General features: G+C 36.5%; 1 pseudogene; it reads right to left on the bottom strand.

The window, feature by feature from the left end:
- Window positions 1-3,139: 3,139 nt before the first annotated feature.
- LOC129491593 (large ribosomal subunit protein eL6-like) lies at window positions 3,140-5,901 on the bottom strand (annotated as a pseudogene).
- Window positions 5,902-7,979: the final 2,078 nt, after the last annotated feature.

Genomic DNA, 7,979 nt, shown 5'->3' with positions numbered 1-7,979 from the left:
CCAAGGTGAAAGTTCTCAAGTTTTTTTTTTTTAATATTTGGTGCACATACTGAGAAAATACCAATTACTATGCTATTACTATGAGGTGCGAGATTAAAACTCTGATTATTTTCCACTTGTTAAGAAATTGGAAATTTTCCTTGTTGACAGAAGCAATTTTTGAAAGTGAAAACCAAGCAAAAGTTGATGCATTTTACAGAGTATATGTCTCCAAGCAGCTAGCATAAGAGTAGTAAAGTCATATAGTTACAGTCGTGTTCCTTCTTATTCAGGCTTTTCCTAATATATCGAAACAGCTGTTTACTTAGTGAAAAGGTCCACATTGGCATAGTCGAAGAGTTCGTTCTGACTGTTCTTGGAAAGAAGTGGGAGCTGATATAGGCTAGTAGTTGGAGTGTGCAACACAGGTGCTTCTGCTATTCAGTTATCAAGTATTTTTAACCTCATCCCAGATTATAAACTGTAACTGGTAATAAATTAGTAGCACTTTTTTCCTCCACCATAGTACCATGTTATACACAGCCACCTTAGAGGATGCTTGTCATGGGCTAGATTGTGAAGGGGAGAAAAAGACAAAATCCTCCCTTGAAAACAGGAACATGACAAGGACATAAGTTGATTCACTGTGGCATTATTACTTTGCCCTGTTTCTTAATTTTTTGTCTCTTTCACCTTTGAGACCTTGAGGCTTTCATTGCATTTCTTCATCACAATATAAGAAAGTCACAATCGAGGCTGGTAATAATAACAGCTACCATGAGCTGAACACCTGCCATGTCAGGTCCTGCATTAGCATTTTGCCCATAAGTCCATACAATCCATAATCTTCACAACAATCCTCCAAGATAAGTATTATTACCCCTATTTTATGCACAAGGAACCTTCTGTTCAGAGAGGGCAAATTATTTACCAATAGACATACAGAACTAAGTGGCAGAGTGGAGCTTCAAACACAGGACTTTCTTCCTCCAAAGCCAGTGTTGGTTCTATCACACATTATGGTGTTCCTTCCAGAACAGTTATAAGGGCCATCGAGCTTTCCTTGAGAGTCAGCATGTTCACTCCATTTCTGCCACAGCTTGCATTATGAAGCAACCAGCCATTCTCCACCGTTGAGGGTGAATCTTAATTATTTTCACATGGTTATGTTTGCTAATATAACAATAATACCCCCATGCATGGCTAATCAAGATGTGGCTTGTTTCTTACCAGAAAAAAAAAATGGCTCTGGAATTCAGGATCTAGTGAATTCTTCTGATTTTATATTGCCTCAGTATTCATTTTAAATATAAGTTGGACTTTCTTATACAGAAACAGGGCATAGTCACTCTTGAGTTTCCAATTCTCTGCCTCCTACCAGTTCCTCAATGTAATTGATCCAGATGTTTGCCTTATGCAACAACAACTTCCTGGTGACCCCTTCCACACGGGACAGCTAGGTACAACCTACTTGACTGTCCCCACAGACCTCCCACTCTGTTCAGATATGGCACAGTGACCACTTCTCAGTCATAGCATGACATCCTGGAACACATGCCTGCTTGCTTTAAACCCACCAATTAGAACTTGCCCTGGGAAACCTGTTTGGGTAACACCCTGAACCCCAATAAAGGCTTTGGTCCTTTGGTGCCTCCTCTCTCTCGCTCCCCACCTGCTAGTTGAGCATGTGTGTCCCAGACCCCACTCGTCCTGCAAGATGTATTGCCCTCTTCTCTCTAAAATTGGTAAGTAGTAAAAATTTCTTCTGTTATTTTATGTGTTTGTTGTGCTGCCACCTCTGTCTCAGCTGACTAATACATCTGAACCTAACTCTCCTTCTGATTGGTGCTGTTCTGGACGGTGGCTGTCTTGGTAGGGATAAACTGGGCACAGATCAGACAAGAACCACAGTGCATCCGATGGCATAAACAAATTTCCCAGGAGAGGGACGCCTGGTCACAAGTCAGATACTTAGGTGTTAGGCCATCTGCCAGGATAAAGAAGAATCCTGTGAAAGCCACATTGTAAACATCAGCTATGATCACCCCTGGAACCCCATCAAGGGAAGGCTAGAGCTTATAGCCACTCTCCAGAGAAGACCTCAAGACCGAATTAAAAGTAAATACAACAGAGAATATAGTCTGGAACAAGCCAGATATAGTTGGAAGACAAAGACAGTTGGATGAAGATAAAGGGGCTAATTTTTAAAGTTACTATTACAATGATGGAGACATTTCGCAGGCAATCCTAGAGTTTGTTTTGCTTAAATAAAGTGATGATATAAATTTCTTAGTAAGTCAGGAAAAAAACCCTCTGGATTTAGGGCAGGGAGATGGATTCAGGACAGGGATACTTCAGCAAAAACTGTTGTAGCCGAATTCTCTGTTCTCTATCAATTCTATCTATTGTCTTCAGACTAATTTATAGCTAATATAGTAATATAATTTTTGTCATACTCAAAAGTGTTATTTTTCAAACTTGAAAAAATTATTCTTCCCTTCTAAAAGAAAACAATAATCATGGAAGTTCCTTTTTATATTAAATAAAAACTTCTTATGCTTAGAGATCAACAATGATAATAAAATAGATCTAGTCAAAACTAGGAATATAATAAAGTTATCAACTTAATTTAACATAATGTTATTTTCCTAAAACCAAAGTGTTGGTTATAAATAGTAAATATTATTACAGCTTCAAGTCTGATTCTATATATAAATTTTCTGAATTCAGTAATCTAATGCAGAAAAATGCCTTTTTAACTTAAGTACATATATTTAATAACTTTAAGATTCCTTTGCTACTTCAGGATAGTCAGACCTTAGATTCAATCAAAACTCAATAACAATCTATTTTCACAAGCTGATGTACACTCAATAACTATATAAAAATTTTTACTTAATTGAAGATTAGTAATATGGTATGTAAGTTAAGACTGATTTGGTAATTGATATCAAAATACCAGTTATTTAAATGTCTTTAGGTTTTCTTTTAATATTCTTATCAGAAAAGAAATCTTGAAATAGCCCATAACAGATACAAGGAACCCATGATATCATCAAGAATTCTGGCTGCTATAATTCTGCTCCATTGTTATAAATCCCGTCTTCTACTTAAAAAATATATATATATTGGTTATTTAATTGGGTTCTTCGTAAGAAATTTACAGCACCAATATTTGAGGATAAACTCCATTCATTGGAGCAAACAGATCACAGGTAGCCCTGGAGCTAACAGCTCGCTTTGATTTTTAGTAAAATTTGTGAGTCCACAGCTTTCTGATCAACCTTGCACTGCTCTATAGTCTTGTATTTCTCGTTTTCTTGCTCAAAAATCTCACCTTCCTAGTGTCTGTGTTTCCACAGCTGCTTTTTCTTGAAGTATACATCAGTGAGATGTTTTGGGATTTTCACACCGCTGATATCAATTTTTATGGAAGTGCCAATGACAAATTTTTGGTGTGTTCTTCATAGAGGAACTAGATTGAGGACCAGTATTCCAGTCACAAGTTGCAAGCCACTGCCCAGCTGCTTCAGAAAAACAACCTGCTTCCCTCTGTGGCATTCAGTGAGGATGATCAGAATGGTCCCAGGAAAGATGCTAGCCTATAGTTTTCTCACATGCCGATTGAAGGGTTTCTTGCTGTGGCTCAACGGCTTTGAAGGCACATCTTCAATAGGATCACAGCTACACATTATGCAAAGTTTAACCACCGGGTTACCATTCTTGTCACCATCAACTGGTTTTGTAACCGTTGCAAGAATCTTTCAATTGTGTATTTAGCAGTTGAGTACTTCTTGTTCATGGCCTTTTGGGAATACACGGCAGATCAAAAATATCTGCCAATTCCTCCGATGAGAACAGGACTTTGGCTACAGTGGGCCTTCCTCTTGTTGGACTTTTTAGCCTGAAGGTTGGCCTTTTTAATGTTACCACTGGCATCAGCCTTCTTGGCATCAGGTTTTTCCTCCTTAGTATCCAGCTTATCAACTTTTTCATCTGCCGTCTTGCAAGATGGAAAAGAAAGCTGTCTTTCACTTTTGTTTCATAGCCCATGAAGCTCATGCTGGAGTTCCAAACATCATATCCACAGTCATGGCAAAAGAGGGAGTAAATATAAAGGGATAAAAAAATATCTTCCCTACTGACTTGGTTCCCTTTAAACAATCTTCCCATAATTTCAATAAAATATTTCCACTTACATTATATTTTCCAAAACTTAGTCACATAGGGATACCTAGTTGCAAAGAAAGAAGGGAAATGTAGTTTATTTTTATATTTTTAATTTCCAGGCCACAATGTGCCAGGTTTGTTACTAAGGCAAGACAGGAAAATGGATACTGAAGTAGGGAACTATCAATCTCGGTCATATGTTTTATTTTTTAAGTCTGCATTATAAAAATCTAATGCATCTGTTAATATAATCAATAGCACATTCACTGCTAATAAACTATTGCCATTTGGTCCATACAAGAATGACACACATTGGATATGCCTACTTACAATGCAGAAACCTCTACAGTGCAGGTTCATTTGACTTCTACTTGCCTTAACTGTTATATGCAAAGTGGTGATTCAAGTCTACAATTATTTTTCTCTGCTAAAACTCTAGCAAAACCTTTATTGATACAGCACATGACAGTTGTCAGTTTTTAATATCACCTCCCAGCATCCTGAGGGATCATAATTATCTGTTTTTTTATAGAGAAAGAATCAGAGTTTTATAGAGATCAGACAACTTGCCCAAAGTCATGTAACTAAATCCAGAGCTGGACCCCACTACAGGTGCTGTGCTCCCACAGGGCTCCTCATAATGATCCAGAAATCTGTGCAAACCGCCTTTGACACAAGAGTTATTTCTTCAGATCTAGGAATCTAAAACACACTGCATAGCCACATAACCCTATACAAATTTCCCAGTGGCTGAAAATAATCTGTTTTCCTTGGCACCTCAATTTCAAGGCATCACGTAGATACTAGGTAGAGTAAGTGCTACACTACCAATTATTATAGTGGAGATATATCACTTTATTCTTCCATTACACTGTTGATGGTAAACACACAAGTTTTAGTAATTATTATAGAAAAATAGCACATAAATGTGGTTAATAACATTAATTCTGGACCCACACCGGCTGCTTTTGAATTGCAATTCCAAGCTTACTGGCTGTGTTGTCTTTGTTCAGCTAATCAATTCCTCCGTGCCTCAGTTTCCTAATTTGCAAAATGTAGACATAGTATTTATACTCCAGGGTTGTTAAAGTATAAAGGGGTTAATAATTAGTATTTACTATAGTGCCTACTGCATAGTAATATTATAGTGTTTGCAATCATTAAGGAAAATAGTGTGTTAATACAGTTATTAAAATTATTCTATGGAGGTACATAAGGGAAAGATCATCATAAATAAAATACTTTAATGTGAGGGTCCTAAGGAAGGAAGAATTCAGAGAAACATACATACTGAAACACATTTGACAATCATGTAGAGGCTAAATCAAATCATATCTTAATATCTTAGATTCGTTACTTATTTTGGATAGACTTTGTCCTGAGCTGGTGTTACAGAAAAGGATATTTGGATATTTTGTAGCCAATAATTGTAGACTTTAAAATCAGGTATCTATGTTGTTATTCAGACTGCCAGGTTCACATTAGAAATAACAACTGGCTATCAGAGAAAAGTAGGAAATGAGCCTTTGGTTTGGGTGGGAAGGGAACATTCAAGCAATTGAGAAAGGTGGTAACTGTCAATGTAAAGAAACACTGATAACCAAAGATTAACTAGATGACTAAAGTGGGATTTTTATGAGCATTTTCATACTTCTGATTAACCTTCTGTTATCCTTCTGCATTAGGACTTCTCTTACCTCCCCTGATTTTATTTTTCAATTTGATGTCATATGTATCATATTTATAACACATTGTAAGTAAATAACTAAACAAATGTGTTCAGAATGTATCCCTATTCTGTTCGTCAGAGGCAGTTAAGGACAGCCCTAGTCTTAATTTTATAAAACAAAGTAAAATGTTCATGGAAAAATAACTAGAAGAAAACAATGTATTTCTGAGTGTTGTTATAAAAGGGTTTTATTTTCACACCAGTGAACTCAGTCATGTGGCTTCTGAGAAGGAAACACCAGAGTTCACTTCCTCTCCTCCTCAAAAGAAAAAATAATGGGTTCAAAACTTTGGAATCAAAGGCAAGAAATCTCAGAGAAAATAAAGCAATTGTGCATGAAGAACCCTAATACAGTTTTCCGTATTTTAAGACTGGACCTATAAACTTGCTTCAACTTTTGTTCTTCATGTGGTTAAACTATGTCCCACAAAGTTCAGAAGCGAACTTCAACTCCTTTTCCTCTTCTTCATATGCTTGCCAAACCCTCAAACACACCACATCAGACATGCAAACAAGTGGATGTGATTCCCTGAACACAGTAACTGATAGAGTTTAACAAGGAAGTCTTCCTTTCCTCTTAAAGTGTACAAGTATGTGTTACTAAAAGGAGCCATGGCTCTCAGGCAGAATAAGACACAGATGGTAAATCTTGGAAGATGAAGAATTGAAGACATAGGTCCAAAGCAACATAATACAATAGCTGTGAGTCCCAAGCCCTGGTGCTGTCTTAAGCTGTACAAGGGAATCTCTGTGTCCTCCCTAAATTAGGATCCCAACAGCCTCTCGATCTTGGCATATGTGGAGACATCTGAGACCACATTATGTCCTGGTGTGGTTCATACAATTATCCACACTCTTCCCTTTATAGGCTCCTTCTTGTTTCCATCTGACCATTTTCTAATGCAGTATTACCCATACTAGAGGGCAGGAAATAGCATGAAGAACCAGTAGAACTCTATTAATGGAGGTCAAAGTTTTGATAGTGAAGAATGAGAATTAGAAAACAATCTCTTTTGTCCACATGTTCTGTGGCCCTAATTAATACATATAATGGAGAAATGGATCCCACTTGAGTCCCAGCGATATTAAAAATAATTCTAAATTATAATTTTTTGACCTAAACTTTTCCAAGCAGTTATTTTATTTGGTAAATCCGTTCTTTCTCCAGGACTCTATGTAATACCTTTGAGTAGGCTCTCTTATGCACATATGCAAGACCACTCACATTTGTGATAAAATGTTGCTTGTATTTATTATAACATCCATCCATTCCAGGAAAAGAAAAAAAGCAAAGTAAAAGTTGGAATTTACAAATGATTTTGTGCTTTTTTTTTATTGGACAAGTTCTAAGATTTTAAAAGAGTGAACAAGGTTTTTGCTACAAGTAATGCATTTATCCAATCTCACCACAAAATGTAGAGCACATAGTGTCCAGTTATGACAGGATTGAAAAAAAAAAAAAGAAAGAAGCTACAATTGCACATTTTAGAATTGACTCCAACTTAATCTAAAATATTTGTGAAGCCTTGATCATTTAAAAACAAATGGTGTCCTTGATTCAGGACTTGATTTTTAAAAAATCTATACTACGTGAGCCCTTGGAGTATATAATTAGTTGCCCTTTCTTTATAATATGAAACTACTGTTTCTATTCTATTCTATTCTATTCTATTCTATTCTATTCTATTCTATTCTATTCTATTTCTCAGAGGTTAACAACCACACTGTCACATATGGTTGCCTCTCCACCTATTCCTATACGGGGTTAAGTACATACTGATTTCTGACTGGGGTTTGGGATTTTTTTAAGATCAAATGTATTTTATCTGAGAGGTCAGAATGTGGCAATACAGCTACAGCCTGGGCATTCCCAGCAGGAGGAAGGTAACATCAACACATTTTGTCTACAGAGCCAAGCATGAAGAAAAACTACAATTAGCTTTTGCTGCTTTTCTGCAGAATCTTCATTTGCATTTTAAATTACATTTTGGTGTATTCATTTTCATCTTTCTTTTGGCTTTTAAAGCTTGAACAGAGACTCCTGACAAAAACACTGCCTAAGATTGGCATTTATTAGGGGAAAAAAAACACATCCACATGA

The sequence above is a fragment of the Symphalangus syndactylus genome, chromosome 10 (genome assembly GCF_028878055.3).
Source record: "Symphalangus syndactylus isolate Jambi chromosome 10, NHGRI_mSymSyn1-v2.1_pri, whole genome shotgun sequence".
Taxonomy (NCBI): Eukaryota; Metazoa; Chordata; class Mammalia; order Primates; family Hylobatidae; genus Symphalangus; species Symphalangus syndactylus.
This window is presented reverse-complemented; position numbering and strand designations above follow the sequence as displayed.